The sequence below is a fragment of the Oncorhynchus tshawytscha genome, linkage group LG27 (assembly GCF_018296145.1).
Source record: "Oncorhynchus tshawytscha isolate Ot180627B linkage group LG27, Otsh_v2.0, whole genome shotgun sequence".
Lineage (NCBI taxonomy): Eukaryota > Metazoa > Chordata > Actinopteri > Salmoniformes > Salmonidae > Oncorhynchus > Oncorhynchus tshawytscha.
The window spans coordinates 21,042,480-21,058,521 of NC_056455.1; the positions used below are offsets into that span (position 1 = coordinate 21,042,480).

Below are 16,042 nucleotides of genomic sequence, written 5' to 3' on the forward strand. Positions count from 1 at the left end.
GGAAGTTAGAGTAGCAATGATCCAGAATTTTGCCAGCCCGGGTCGCGCATTCGATATCTTGATTAAATTTAGGGATCCTTGTTTTTAAAATAGTTACGTTAAAATCCCCAGCTACAATAAATGCAGCCTCAGGATATGTGGTTTCCAGTTTGGAAGATAATGCAATCGGCATTTGACTGTAAGGAATTCTAGGTCAGGTGAACAAAGGGACTTGAGTTCTGTCACGCCCTGACCTTAGTATTCTTTGTTTGCTTGGTTATTTTGGTTAGGTCAGGGTGTGACAAGGGTGATGTATGTGTTTTTTATTGTCTAGGCTTTTTTGTATGTTTATGGGATTTTACTAGACTAGGTGTTTTTATGTGCATGGTTGCCTAGATTGGTTCTCAATTAGAGGCAGCTGTTTATCATTGTCCCTGATTGGGAACCATATTTAGGCAGCCATATTCTTTGGGTATTTTGTGGGTGATTGTTTCCTGTGTCAGTGTTTGTGCCATACGGGACTGTTTCGTTTGTCCTTTCACTTTGTTATTTTGTATTTTGTAGTGTTCAGTTTTACATATTAAAATGGACACTTAACACGCTGCAAATTGGTCTGATATCTCTTACTCCTCATCAGACGAGGACGATGATCGTAACAAGTTCCTGTATGTTTTTATGATCACACCTTGACTTGTTAATCATAAGGCATACACCCCGCCCTTCTTCTTAACAGAGAGATGTTTGTTTCTGTCGTAATCCTGGTCGTAATGTTTTATAGCTGATACCAATTACATATTGTACTATGTTTACATATGATTACCTACAATGTCTCAAAACTCTTGAGTGGTCCACAATGTGGTTCTGCATTTTGTTCTGTCAATTAATGTATCAGTATTTATTGTGACACTTTCATAAATGGTTCTAACTTTCTACTCTTGCCTATAGGACAATGCTCACGTTAATAGTAGTTCAGTTGATGGTTTACTGGTTGCTTTGGTTCTCAAGGGAATGTGTGCAATTTGTAGTCTGCTGTACTGATAATTTACTGACCTCTGCTGTGCTGATGCTCTACTGCCCTTTTTTGATTCCGCTGTACTGATGATCTACTGCCGTCTGTTGACTCTGCTGTACTGATGCTCTACTGCTCTCTGTTGACTCTAATGTACTGATGCTCTACTGCCCTTTTTTGATTCCGCTGTACTGATGATCTACTCCTCTGTTGACTCTGCTGTACTGATGCTCTACTGCCCTCTGTTGACTCTAATGTACTGATGATCTACTGCCCTCTGTTGACTCTCTGTTGTACTGATGCTCTACTGCCCTTTTTTGATTCCGCTGTACTGATGATCTACTGCCCTCTGTTGACTATGCTGTACTGATGCTCTACTGCTCTCTGTTGACTCTGCTGTACTGATGCTCTACTGCCCTCTGTTGACTCTAATATACTGATGCTCTACTGCTCTCTGTTGACTCTAATGTACTGATGCTCTACTGCCCTTTTTTGATTCCGCTGTACTGATGATCTACTGCCCTCTGTTGACTCTGCTGTACTGATGCTCTACTGCCCTCTGTTGACTCTAATATACTGATGCTCTACTGCTCTCTGTTGACTCTAATGTACTGATGCTCTACTGCCCTTTTTTGATTCCGCTGTACTGATGATCTACTGCTCTCTGTTGACTCTGTTGCACTGATGCTCTACTGCCCTCTGTTGACTCTAATATACTGATGCTCTACTGCTCTCTGTTGACTCTGCTGTACTGATGATCTACTGCCCTCTGTTGACTCTAATATACTGATGCTCTACTGCTCTCTGTTGACTCTACTGTACTGATGCTCTACTGCCCTCTGTTGACTCTAATATACTGATGCTCTACTGCTCTCTGTTGACTCTGCTGTACTGATGCTCTACTGCCCTCTGTTGACTCTAATATACTGATGCTCTACTGCTCTCTGTTGACTCTGCTGTACTAATGCTCTACTGCCCTCTGTTGACTCTAATATAATGATGCTCTACTGCTCTCTGTTGACTCTAATATACTGATGCTCTACTGCCCTCTGTTGACTCTAATACACTGATGCTCTACTGCTCTCTGTTGACTCTGCTGTACTGATGATCTACTGCCCTCTGTTGACTCTGCTGTACTGATGCTCTACTGCCCTCTGTTGACTCTGCTGTACTGATGCTCTACTGCCCTCTGTTGACTCTGCTGTACTGATGCTCTACTGCCCTCTGACTCTGCTGTACTGATGCTCTACTGCCCTCTGTTGACTCTAATATACTGATGCTCTACTGCTCTCTGTTGACTCTGCTGTACTGATGATCTACTGCCCTCTGTTGACTCTGCTGTACTGATGCTCTACTGCCCTCTGTTGACTCTAATATACTGATGCTCTACTGCTCTCTGTTGACTCTGCTGTACTGATGCTCTACTGCCCTCTGTTGACTCTGCGGTACTGATGCTCTACTGCCCTCTGTTGACTCTAATATACTGATGCTCTACTGCCCTCTGTTGACTCTAATATACTGATGCTCTACTGCTCTCTGTTGACTCTGCTGTACTGATGATCTACTGCCCTCTGTTGACTCTGCTGTACTGATGCTCTACTGCCCTCTGTTGACTCTGCTGTACTGATGCTCTACTGCTCTCTGTTGACTCTGCTGTACTGATGCTCTACTGCTCTCTGTTGACTCTGCTGTACTGATGCTCTACTGCTCTCTGTTGACTCTGCTGTACTGATGCTCTACTGCCCTCTGTTGACTCTGCTGTACTGATGCTCTACTGCCCTCTGTTGACTCTAATATACTGATGCTCTACTGCCCTCTGTTGACTCTGCGGTACTGATGCTCTACTGCCCTCTGTTGACTCTGCTGTACTGATGCTCTACTGCCCTCTGTTGACTCTGCTGTACTGATGCTCTACTGCCCTCTGTTGACTCTACTGTACTGATGCTCTACTGCCCTCTGTTGACTCTGCTGTACTGATGCTCTACTGCCCTCTGTTGACTCTGCTGTACTGATGCTCTACTGCCCTCTGTTGACTCTGTTGTACTGATGCTCTACTGCCCTCTGTTGACTCTGCGGTACTGATGCTCTACTGCCCTCTGTTGACTCTAATATACTGATGCTCTACTGCCCTCTGTTGACTCTGCTGTACTGATGATCTACTGCCCTCTGTTGACTCTGCTGTACTGATGATCTACTGCCCTCTGTTGACTCTAATATACTGATGCTCTACTGCCCTCTGTTGACTCTGCTGTACTGATGCTCTACTGCCCTCTGTTGACTCTGCTGTACTGATGCTCTACTGCCCTCTGTTGACTCAAATATACTGATGCTCTACTGCCCTCTGTTGACTCTGCTGTACTGATGCTCTACTGCCCTCTGTTGACTCTGCTGTACTGATGCTCTACTGCCCTCTGTTGACTCTAATATACTGATGCTCTACTGCCCTCTGTTGACTCTGCGGTACTGATGCTCTACTGCCCTCTGTTGACTCTGCTGTACTGATGCTCTACTGCCCTCTGTTGACTCTGCTGTACTGATGCTCTACTGCCCTCTGTTGACTCTGAGGTACTGATGCTCTACTGCCCTCTGTTGACTCTGCTGTACTGATGCTCTACTGCCCTCTGTTGACTCTGCTGTACTGATGCTCTACTGCCCTCTGTTGACTCTGCTGTACTGATGCTCTACTGCCCTCTGTTGACTCTGCTGTACTGATGCTCTACTGCCCTCTGTTGACTCAAATATACTGATGCTCTACTGCCCTCTGTTGACTCTGCGGTACTGATGCTCTACTGCCCTCTGACTCTGCTGTACTGATGCTCTACTGCCCTCTGTTGACTCTGCTGTACTGATGCTCTACTGCCCTCTGTTGACTCTGTTGTACTGATGCTCTACTGCCCTCTGTTGACTGCGGTACTGATGCTCTACTGCCCTCTGTTGACTCTAATATACTGATGCTCTACTGCCCTCTGTTGACTCAAATATACTGATGCTCTACTGCCCTCTGTTGACTCTGCTGTACTGATGATCTACTGCCCTCTGTTGACTCTAATATACTGATGCTCTACTGCCCTCTGTTGACTCTAATATACTGATGCTCTACTGCCCTCTGTTGACTCAAATATACTGATGCTCTACTGCCCTCTGTTGACTCTGCGGTACTGATGCTCTACTGCCCTCTGACTCTGCGGTACTGATGCTCTACTGCCCTCTGTTGACTCTGCGGTACTGATGCTCTACTACCCTCTGTTGACTGTGCTGTACTGATGCTCTACTGCTCTCTGTTGACTCTGTGGTACTGATGCTCTACTGCCCTCTGTTGACTCTGCTGCCAGATAGATTATCTAATGTTTTTTTGTACAGATCCTCCACTCACACCACTGTGTCTCTTGCACAGTAATACACAGCAGAGTCCTCTGCTCTCAGACCAGACAGCTTCAGATACACCATGCTGTTAGAATTATCTATGGTGACTTCTATCCGTTCCTTCAACACTTTTTGCATACACAGTTCCACTAGCATCACTTCATATAGCGCCAATCCATTCTCAAACTTTTCATGCTGGTTGTCTTATCCAGCCCATATGGTAGCTACTACATATAAAGGCAGATCCCTTACAGGAGAGGCTGAGAGGTACTCCAGGCTTTTTCAGGACTGGACTGGAGGGAATGTCCTCCAGACTCTGACCATAATATCCCTAATAGAGAAAAGAGAATGAAGACAATAGATCACTAATATGTTAAATCAATGGATGTTATAATTCTCTATATGTAAAATACCTTGTTCCAATGAATTGCTAGATTATTGAGTACATACTACAGAGGCCCAGCAAGACCAGGAGGTGTAGTTTGCCTGTCATCTTTTCAGGATGGAAGACAATTCACACATGGTAGAAAACATCATAAAAGTACACAGACTTGGGAGACAGAACTTGCATGGCAACCATGGTTGGGGTGTAACATGTCACATGCCTATAGAAGAGGTTTCAAGACAATTAATTCTAAGACAAGTCAGACATCATCGATCACTGTCAAACAAACCTTTTTGGTTTAACAAGTCTTTTTTCACGCCTCTCATATGAGCATTATGTTTCATGTACTAAGAAGAGTCATGAAATGATTTATATTAAATCGTATTACATTTTATACTTCCCAAAACAATATCACAAACACATCCATACAAGTGGTCCCTGTAAGATATTGCGGTATGTTGTCTTGTACGTTTTAGGAAAGGTTTTGAATCCGACCTACTGCCCTTTGACACAACCTTTCATGTCATCCTATCTCTCTATCTGTTCAATAAAGTCAGAAAATACAGTACAATTTTTTTTTTAAACAACATAACTTAAAAATGTGAATTGTTCATTATTATTGTTATTTTGTTATTTTGTTTTATGTGTTTTTTTTAAACAACACATGAAACAAAATAACAATAATAATGAACAATTCACATTTTTAAGTATTTTGCCCTGAAATGTATTCTCGTTGTTTAAATGATCAGCAACTGTCACTAAACCAATACATGGCTAAACGTCCCTCAATGACTTTTTCAATTCATAATTTGACATTTTCTCCCACATCTGCAATACATCACTGTTGTGTGTTTTTAAATGTGTTACTGCACTTTCACAATGATACATCGGTCCTTTTTAGGGTTAATCAAGATGCTATATCAGGGAAATGGCTTTATCAGAGTGCAGGTGCATCCTGGGTAGAAGTCATGCTTGGGTAGCTTTGAACTGCTGTGCCCAACACTCATTTTGATTGACACACCTGATAAAAACACATTTTTAGCTTTCTCCACTATAAATAATTACAATTAAGGCATACTAAAGTATTTAGGGGGAGGTGCCCTGGACAGAAATGAGAAACCACATGTTGTTAGTCGCACTGGCTTGCTTTATCTTGGCCAGGTCGCCGTTGTAAATGAGAACTTGTTCTCAACTCACCTACCTGGTTAAGTAAAGGTGAATAAAAAACAACTAAATAAATATGGACATTTGTTATTTTAGTTAATGGCTTATTGTTCAACGCAATTCAAGAAAGGTGTGTTTTTTGTATTACAAACATAAACCATGAATATGGTGTGTCAATAACATTGTGTGTGATGAGTAGCAGTGAATGACTGAAAATATTAAATAATAAAATGAATACAGCTGTTGACAACGGCTTCTAATATAAATTAAATTGTGATTCAATTGTCTCATTATTTGAACCATCTCCCCATTTATTAAAACCAAATGCAAATTGTGTTCTTGTGGTTGAAAGATTGTATGGTTACCAGCCACCAGCTGGCTGATGCAAAACGCAGTTTCTCCTCAGTTGAAACAAGTTAGTGAGAATTAGATCATGAAAGTGTAGAGAAACAGTCCCTGCAGTTCCTGGGCTACTTAACTACTTTAACTGTCTATCTGAATCATCAGAGATGCTAAACTGGGACCCTGAAACACACCGACTAGAGTTCACCAAGCGTGGTGCCACACAGCTGTGAGGGTCACAGAGTGGAAACGGGAAGGGTGGGGTGTGGGAGAGAAACAGACAACATTGTGAAAAGTAGAGCAGGGCCTGTGTGGAACAGAGTGGATTATCAAACATAAGCCCTTAGACTGTGGAACACATGCATTAATAGTTACTTTTCATACAGTGACCAAAATGATGGAAAATATGCTGTTTCTGTGTGACTTAAAGCAAAATAATTATGACAAAAGTAACTATAAATGTGTTTATTCCAAACTCTAAGTATGTACAATTAAATAGTTTGTTTATATTGATATTTTCAGTCAATTTGGTCAGAATCTGTGACCATTTCACTACTTGTACATTTTACCTCTTTAAAATAACTTAAAAGTTTCAATATCTCAGGCCCAGAAAGTCAGATTCTTACGAGGTAAAGTTCTCCTTGTTCAGCATGGTCCTACAGACCACAATTGTAGCTGAAAACATCTACATTTTTGTCCTTTCTGTATATTTGCATGTCTTAAAGCATATTAACTGTTTGAAAAGTAACAGTCTACTGGAGATGGAGTGCTATGTCCATAACAAGTCCTGAGACAGGATAGACTGGGCCTAAAGTTTATTTAACATGTTCAACATTCATTGGTTCTACTTAATTAAATCATCTATACACATGTATGGAGAAACAAAACAAAGTACAGGCTATGTGAGGTGTTGAATCTCATTAAACTGTGTTCATTCAAATATAAATGTAAAATGGCCTCTGTTTCTATTAATGATTTTGCTTAACTGCTCCGTTGGAAAAAAGGTTCTGTGAATAGTATTGTACTGTGTTTGTCACCCATGCCCTTCATGTATTGACTTTATAATACATATTAATTATTTTCTTAACAAATGGATGTCTATACAGCATATGCCATTTAAATGAATCCTCAATTTAATGAAGATTGTCAATATTTAGAAAATCATCACATTTCCCACATTTCTTCCAGTCCTTGAGTCAGTTATGTTTGTGGTCAGTAGACCCTGGAGTTTTTTTTGACTAAGTGACTTGACCAGGGACAACTCTGTTCTGAGCAGCAGGGTAGCCTAGTGGTTAAAGCATTGGACTAGTAACTGGAAGGTTGCAAGTTCAAATTCCCAGAGCTGACAAGGTACAATTCTGTTGTTCTGCCCCCGAACAGGCAGTTAACCCACTGTTCCTAGGCCGTCATTGAAATTAAGAATTTGTTCTTTAACTGACTTGCCTAGTTAAATAAAGGTTAAAAAAAAAATGTGATAAAGGACAACTCCCGGCACTACTGATGAGCCATAAATTGACCTCTGACCTCATTCATCAGCCCCTCCCCCATGACATCATGATGTAAATCCAGATCCCTCAGAGTTCATATATACTTATGTTTTGCGGCTGACTTGTTGTCTTGTCTTGTGTGGAGCAGCTGAGTTCATATTTCCACCTTCAGGATGATGGGAAAACTCTACCTTCTGCTGCTCTCGCTCTGTCTGCCCTGTGAGTTCTGCTTGGTTTTACTCCTCATCAACTGTTCTTAATGAGGAATGACTGAACGTGGAAAAAGTTTCTTGGAAACTCTCTTTTGCTTTTCTTAAATGTTCTGCTTCCTTCCTATTCTCTCACACATTATTCCTATTTATTTCTCTCTCTCCATCAGGTTGCAATGGTCAGAGTCTGGAGTCCATTCCCTCTAGTCCAGTCCAGAAAAATCCCGGAGAAACTCTCAGTCTGTCCTGTAAGATATCTGGATATACCGTTTCCAGCCACCACACACACTGGATACGACAACCAGCAGGAAAATCCCTGGAGTGGTTGGGTTATTCTGGATTAGGCCTAGGTTACCATGCTAAAAAGTTTGAAGGACGTATGGAAACCACTAAAGATACTAGTAACAGCATGTTGACTTTGATGCTGTCTGGTCTGAGAACAGAGGACTCTGCTGTGTATTACTGTGCAAGAGACACTGTGGTGTGAGTGAGTGAAGATTCTGTACAAAAACCTATCAGAGAATCTAACTGGCAGCAGAGTCAACAGAGCGCATCAGTACAGCAGAGTAACATTCAATGAAAGTCTCAACCAGTATATTGTCAACACAACTACATTAACACAATGTACACCAGAGGAGGCTGGAGGGATGAGCTATCGGAGGACAGGCTCATTGTAATGTATGGAATCTATCTAAATGGAACGGTGTCAAACACATCAATCAAACCTCGGTTTTAAGGTCTCTGCACTGGCTGTCTGTGAGTTTTAGCATGCATTTTAAGATTCTTCTATTGGTTTTTAAATCAATCCATGATTGTGCTCCCCAAAACATTACAAATATGCTTTTAAATTATGTACCCAGTTGGTCCCTCAGTTAAAAGGCCAGTACCAGAAGATCTATCCCAAAGCCTAGGACCAAGAGGCATGGTGTAATGGTTGTCTTCCTCCTCTGAAGAGGAGGAATAGTAGGAAGGATTGGAGGACCAATGCGCAGCGTGGTAAGTGTTCATAGCTTTTAATGAATAATGAACACTGAACAAAACAATAAACGACAACGTGAAATAACAAACCGAAACAGTACCATGTGGAACAAACACTAACACGGAAAACAATCACCCACAAAACACACAAGAAAACAGGCTACCTAAATATGGTTCTCAATCAGGGACAACGATCGACAGCTGCCTCTGATTGAGAACCATACCACGCCAAACACAGAAATAGCAAATCATAGAAAAACTAACATAGTCAACCCACCCAACTCACGTCCTGACCATACTAAAACAAAGACATAACAAAAGAACTAAGGTCAGAACATGACACATGGAGAGGCAGGCTTTATTTACAATGCCCACCACCTCTGGAATTGCCTGCCAGAAAACCTGAAGGGGGCCAAAACTGTGGACATTTTTTAAAGACATCTTAAAACACATTTTTAAGCATTGCTTTTTCTAAGGCTGCTTTTTATTCCTTCAGTTTTTAGTGTCATTCTTTTTATAATGTTTTCCCAGTGAAGCATATTGTAAATAGTTTAAGTGTGAGGTGTTGTAAATAAATAGTTTAAGTCTCATTCATTTTGACCAAGACAGGGTTTACCTACTTATGACTACTTCATTTGTCATGTTAGTTTCTTGCGCCAATTAATCTATCTTTAGAGTCTACTTCAGAAAAACTCTTTGTCCCTTATAGGTCTAGCTTTACAATAAAACACCTTGTCTGATTAGATACCTGAGGCATGTTTACAGTAACAAATGTGTTATAGAAGGAATAGAAGTGGCTAACAACAAATGCATGATTACATCTTAAAATAGCCGATGACCACTTGAAGAGCATTGCAGAGCTGATCATTGCTCGCTGGAACATTTGTGTCATTGTCACTGGCTACAAAACAAGTAGGACTGTCCTTGACTAAATACAATCTTGGTCGATTGAGAGTCATCTTTTCTTTCTTTTCTTTCCAATCGATTTTTCAGAAATTTTAAAACATGTATTTTTCCATATAGACACACCCTATGATTGAACAAAATCAACTATACCTAGGCTACTGAGCTTATCTGATGCATTAAGCACTGTGATTCAAAAATTTGACACACAAATTACTTAAAAGGGAGCCAGCGATCAATATCAAAAACATGTACCTGACCCTCCTCCTCTTGCTGCCCTCTGCTGCTGGCTTTTGCAGACTCTGCCATTATGCTTTTGAAGTTGTAGATAATAGGCTACACTAGCGGTCTGCAACCTTGGAGTGCCAATTTATCGTGACAGTTATAATTTTCATATGCACATTTTAGTTAAACAGTTTCATTTAATTTATAATAAAGTCTTCATATCTCAAAATCAATTTCATGCGGTAAATCATTCTACGTAAATGATAACTATACATTTCTAAAAGTAACTTCTTATTGCCATTGCCAATATGTAAAAACAGCCTACATAAAGCCAACAAGTAGAAACATTGCAGGCTGCAGGTAGAAAATATCCTGATAAAAATAAATATCCTATTAATCAAATTGGGTAAGCATGGCCTGTCTGCAAGGACCTTGAAACATTGTATCAACTATCAACTTGGTCCAACAGGAAGCTGGTGCTAGCAAACTTGCAGCATTGTATAAAATATTCTGGGGCCTCAGAATTTCCTGTGTCAGTGAGCTCTGGACAGACACAGCTGTAAACTATTCGTGCAAGAGATAAGAAGAAATCAGGTAGGCATATATTATGACATTTCCACCAAATCAGAGGGTGACATTTTTTCCTCTTTCATGCTGAGTGGTTAGCAACGTAGGCCTACTTCTATGCGTAATCAGATGCGTGTCCTTACTCAAGATTAACAGGACTGATCGAAACAAAAGCCAATGAATGAATTGACAACTCGTAAATGGAATGAAACAAACCAAAACGTGTTTTGCGTAAGTGTAGCCTAGATTGCAAACAATGTGTCCAGTCCTACAATGAGAACAGTAGGACTGTAATAATAATATATTGAATGCATTAAAACCTCTTTGGGATAAGCGGCAGCATTTTCACTTTGGATGAATTGCGTGCCCAAACTGAACTGCCTGCTACTCTGCTATATATCTAGAATATGCATATTAGTAGTATTTGGATAGAAAACACTCCGGAGTTTCTAAAAACTGTTTGAATTATGTCTGTGAGTATAACAGAACTCATATGGCAGACAAAAACCTAAGAAGAAATCCAAACAAGAAGTGAGAAATCGATTTTCAAAACAGTGCCAATTGAAATCCATTTTAGTTATGGATGTGCATGCACTTCCTAGGGCTTCCACAAGATGTCACCGTCTTTAGATTCTGGTTTTAGGATTCTACTATAAAGGAGGGGCTCATAGGAGCTCTTTTACTGAGTGGTCTGCAGAAAGCCTCAGTGTCATTGCGCGCGGTCACGAGAGAGTATGCTCTCGTTCCAATGCTTTTCTTCAGACAAAGAAATTCTCCGGTTGGAACCTAATTGATGTTTAAAACATCCTAAATATGGATTGCATACATCATTTGACTTGTTTCTACGACCTGTAACATAACTTTTTGAGTTTTTGTCTGGAGGAATTGCTCGTGCCCCATGAAGATGGATTACTGGGCTGAACATGCTAACAAGTGGCTAAATGATGGGCTTTATGGAGCTTTATGGAACAAATCAGTCATTTATTGTTGAACTGGGATTCCTGGGAGTGCCTTCTGATGAAGATATGCAAAGGTAAGTGAATATTTAGTGTTTTTTTGTAGCGTCTGTTGATGCCAAAATGGCGGCTAATTCTTTGGCTATTTTGGGTTCTGAGCGCCGTTCTCAGATTATTATTTTTCCGTAAAGTTTTTTTGAAATCTGACACAGCGGTTGCATCGAGGATAAGTTTATCTTTAATTCTGTGAATAACCGGATGTTTTGGAATCAAAACATTACTGCACGTAACGCGACAATGTAAACTGAGATTTTCTTATATATATATATATATATATATATATATATATATATATATATATATATATATATATATATATATATATATATATATATACACATTATCAAACAAAACACACAATACATGTACGTATAACATGATGTCCTATGAGTGTCATCTGATGAAGATAATCAAAGGTTAGTGATTCATTTTATCTATATTTCTGCTTTTTGTAACTCGTTGGCTGAAAAAAATGGCGTGTGTGTTTGTGACTTGGCTCTGACCTAACATAATCATATGTTGTGCTTTTGCTCTAAATAATTGTTTTAATCTGACACAATGGGTAGATTAGCAGGATGTTTCTTTCATTTGCTGTATTGGACTTGTTAATGTGTGAAAGTTACATATTTAAAAGAATATATTTTTGAATTTCGCGCGCTGAATTTTCAGCGGAATGTTGTGGGTGTTCCGCTAGCGGAACCCCTGGGCGAGAAAGGTTAACAGAAATTATTGTTACCAAACAGAAATTCAAATCAAATCAAATGTATTTATATAGCCATTCATACATCAGTTGATATCTCAAAGTGCTGTACAGAAACCCAGCCTAAAACCCCAAACAGCAAGCAATGCAGGTGTAGAAGCACGGTGGCTAGGAAAAACTCCCTCATTAAGGAAATAAATTCCACTAATGAACTTAACAAGGAACACCTGTTAATTAAAATGTATTCCATTTTGACGGCCTAGACAGAATGGCTATATAAGGAATGGAACATATAGGACAAAGGCCCTGCTACCATCATAACCTATACAGCTGTCAGATGTGGGTGTTAACAAGCAAGAACTGAGATGTAAAGATAATGGTGGAGAAAGGTCAAGAGGAGTTATTTTAGGATAGAGGGAGGGGATTCCATATGTTAAGTAAAGACAGAATACTTTAAAGGCAGGGCTTGCTATGATTGTGATAAAGTCTAATTGAATCTACAAGTTCCAGTATCTGTGCAATTCAATTAATGTGATCAGCAAACAGAAATATACTCAAACTAAAAACAGTAATGGACTGATTATATATCCCTGTGGAACTCCACAATAGATTCCCAAGAGGGGATGAGCAGTAAGAGATACATATAATTCAATAATAATTGTGTTGTCCCACATTGGCAAATATTCTTGTTTCTTAGCTCTTCAGCACTGTATAAAAGATCAAACATGTCTACTGTGAACATCGATAATGGAAAATCTGAAAAACAGATAGAAGAATGAAAGACAGGGGAGGGAGAGAACCGAGGAATTGAGCAGAAAATATCTCTATATCAGTATCTGTTAAAACCTCTAGAGGGCGGTCTATACAAAGTCTCCCTCCCATTTATCCCTTCAGACACTCAGCTCTGGAATTTTCATTATAGGCGGCTTGGACTGACATTACAACAAGTCCTGCACTAACCTGACTATCACTGAACAATGAGGACTGTCTGGAGTTTTTTAGTCATGGTGGTGTTCATACACAGTAAGTAAAACATTACAGCGAGCCCTGCACTAACTAATATTGAACAATGGAACTAATGAGCCTCTGGAGTTTAGTTGTCATGGTGATGTCTATACACAGCAAGTAAAACACTACATGGTGACTGAAGAATATCTGAGAATCATGGTTAAACTCAATATTAGTGTAAATGCCACATCTTCAATTGAATATTAAAATGTTTTTGTTTCACAGGTGTTTGTTGTGATGTCAGACTGGATCAGTCAAGGAGACTGTTAAATTATCATGAAAAACATCTGGGTTTACAACGCCAGACTATTATATAAACTGGATAAGGCAGCAACCAGGAAAAAGGCTGGAGTGGATTGGTAAAATTATGGTTTAAGCTCTGCTAAGTGCTCAAACTGCCTGAAAGGCTGGTTCACCCTGACTGAGGATGTCTCCAAAAACACACAGTTCTTAGAGGCCAAGATTCTATGAGCAGAAGACTCTGATGTTTATTATTGTGCTGGACAGACACAGTGACTGGAGCTGGTGAAGCAGCTGTACAAAATACTCAGCTCCAGTCTCTGTTAACATCAGTCCGATGTCCCCACCAACACTATAGGACGGAGTAGAAACATCATACTGTAAATTATAACCCACATTTTTTTTATCACTTGAAAAGCATAAAATATACCTGACAACCTGTCAAGATAACTGTATGAATATCCTCATGAACACTTTATAGCCATTCATTGTATGTTGACAATGGCAAATAAGCCAAAAACAGTTTTAATAATATATGCAGTCCATCTGTCAAATTAATAATCAATCTCTAGCAGCTAAAACCATTAATTTGGTCATGTCTTTCAATTTGGGGTACTTATTTGTGTGAAACCAGATTTCAAATTTCAGTGTAATGCCTTTCTTGCAAGCTCCAAACATAACAATGCAGTAATCAATATCAATGTAGCACAAAAAATAACATAAGGTAGAACAAAAACACACAAGATATAAAAATAAGAAACATGAAGAACATGGGAAAGAAGAGAAGCTACTGTATATACAGTCAGTTGCAAGACCATATTTACAATGTGCAGGGATACAGCCATTAGCCATTCTAGCCATTCTCTAGCCATTCTGTTAGCTATTTAGCAATCGTATGGCTTGGGGATAGAAGCTGTTCAGGAGCTTTTTTCAGACTTGATGCATTGTTACTGCTAGCCAAGCGGAAGCAGAGAGAACAATATACGGCTTCGGTGGCTGGAGCCCTTAACAATTTATTTTCCGAGCCTTATTTTCACAGAGGTTCTGGATGGCAGGGGGCTCGGCCCCAGTGATGTACTTGGCTGTCTGCACCACCCCCTGTAGCACCATGCAATCAAGGGCAGTGCTGTTGCCATACCAAGAAGAGATGCAGCCAATCAAGATGCTCTCATATGGAACTGTGATGATCATTCATGTTAAAGAGTAATGGAACAAGTATGGTACAAGTTTATTGCATTAATCCCAATAGATTCTGTCATCCTGTGCTGGGTTGGTGGTGTGACATCAGAAACAGCAAGCATAGCGAGTAACAGCTAGTTACAGCAGGAGAGCAGCAAGAGACACCAGCGCATGGGAGTGTTGACATCTGACTTATAGTGTAGGAAGCATGTGTAGAGCTGGTCAACTTAAATAAACCTCATGTAATTAGAGTGTGAATCCAATTGGTGCAATATCTGCTGAAGCAAACAGCTGATGCCACCACACTCTGGTTTCCCTTCTGAACTGGCTCCGCTTTATACGTATCTTTTTCAAGACACCTTACTTACATTCACCTGTATATGAGCCTAATCCAATTCAGAGTTGTAATTACTGGTAGATGTAAATGAATGTCCTCATTAAGTGTACTGAAATATACAATGAAGAAAAACCACAACATGTAAAGTATTAGTCCAATGTTTCATGAGCTGAAATAAAAGATCCCAGAAATTCTCCATATGCTCAAATGGCTTATTTATCTCAAGTTCTGTGCACAAATGTGTTACATCCTTGTTAGTGAGCATTTCTCCTTTGCCAAGATAATCCATCTACCTGACAGGTTCGGCATATCAAGAAGCTGATTAAACAGGACGATGATCATTGCACAGGTGTACCTTGTGCAGGAGACAATGACAGGCCACTCTAAAATGTGCAGTTTTGTCACACAACACAATGACACAGATGTCTCAGGTTTTGAGGGAATGTGCAATTGGCATGCTGATTGCAGGAATGCCCATCAGAGCTGTTGCCAGATAATTTTATGTTAATTTCTCTATATCCCTTGTCAATTTAGAGAACTTGGCATTACGTCCACCAGGCCTCGAAACCGCAGACCACGTGTATGGCGTCGTGTGGGTGAGCGGTTTGTTGATGTTGATGTCAATTGTGAACAGAGTGCCCCATGGTGGGGTGGGGTTTTGATATGGGCAGGCATAAGCTACGGACAACAACACAATTGCATTTTACCGATGAAAATTTTAGTGCACAGAGATTCCCTGACAGGATCCTGAGGCACATTGTCGTGCCATTCATCCGCCTCAAGTTTCAGCATGATAATGCGCAGCCCCATGTCTCAAGGATTTGTACACATGTCCTGGAAGCAGAAAATGTCCCATTTCTTCCATGGCCTGCATACTCACCAGACATGTCACCCAATGAGCAAGTTTGGGATGCTCTGGATCGATGTGTACGACAGCATGTTCCAGTTCCA

At 40.2% G+C, this 16,042-nt stretch overlaps 1 long non-coding RNA gene across 1 annotated transcript; it reads left to right on the plus strand.

Annotated features, from left to right (window-relative positions):
* Nucleotides 1-12,505: 12,505 nt before the first annotated feature.
* LOC121841090 lies at nt 12,506-15,287 on the plus strand. Its single transcript, XR_006080118.1, has 2 exons — nt 12,506-13,350; nt 13,561-15,287. It is a non-coding gene; the product is annotated as an uncharacterized LOC121841090 (long non-coding RNA).
* Nucleotides 15,288-16,042: the final 755 nt, after the last annotated feature.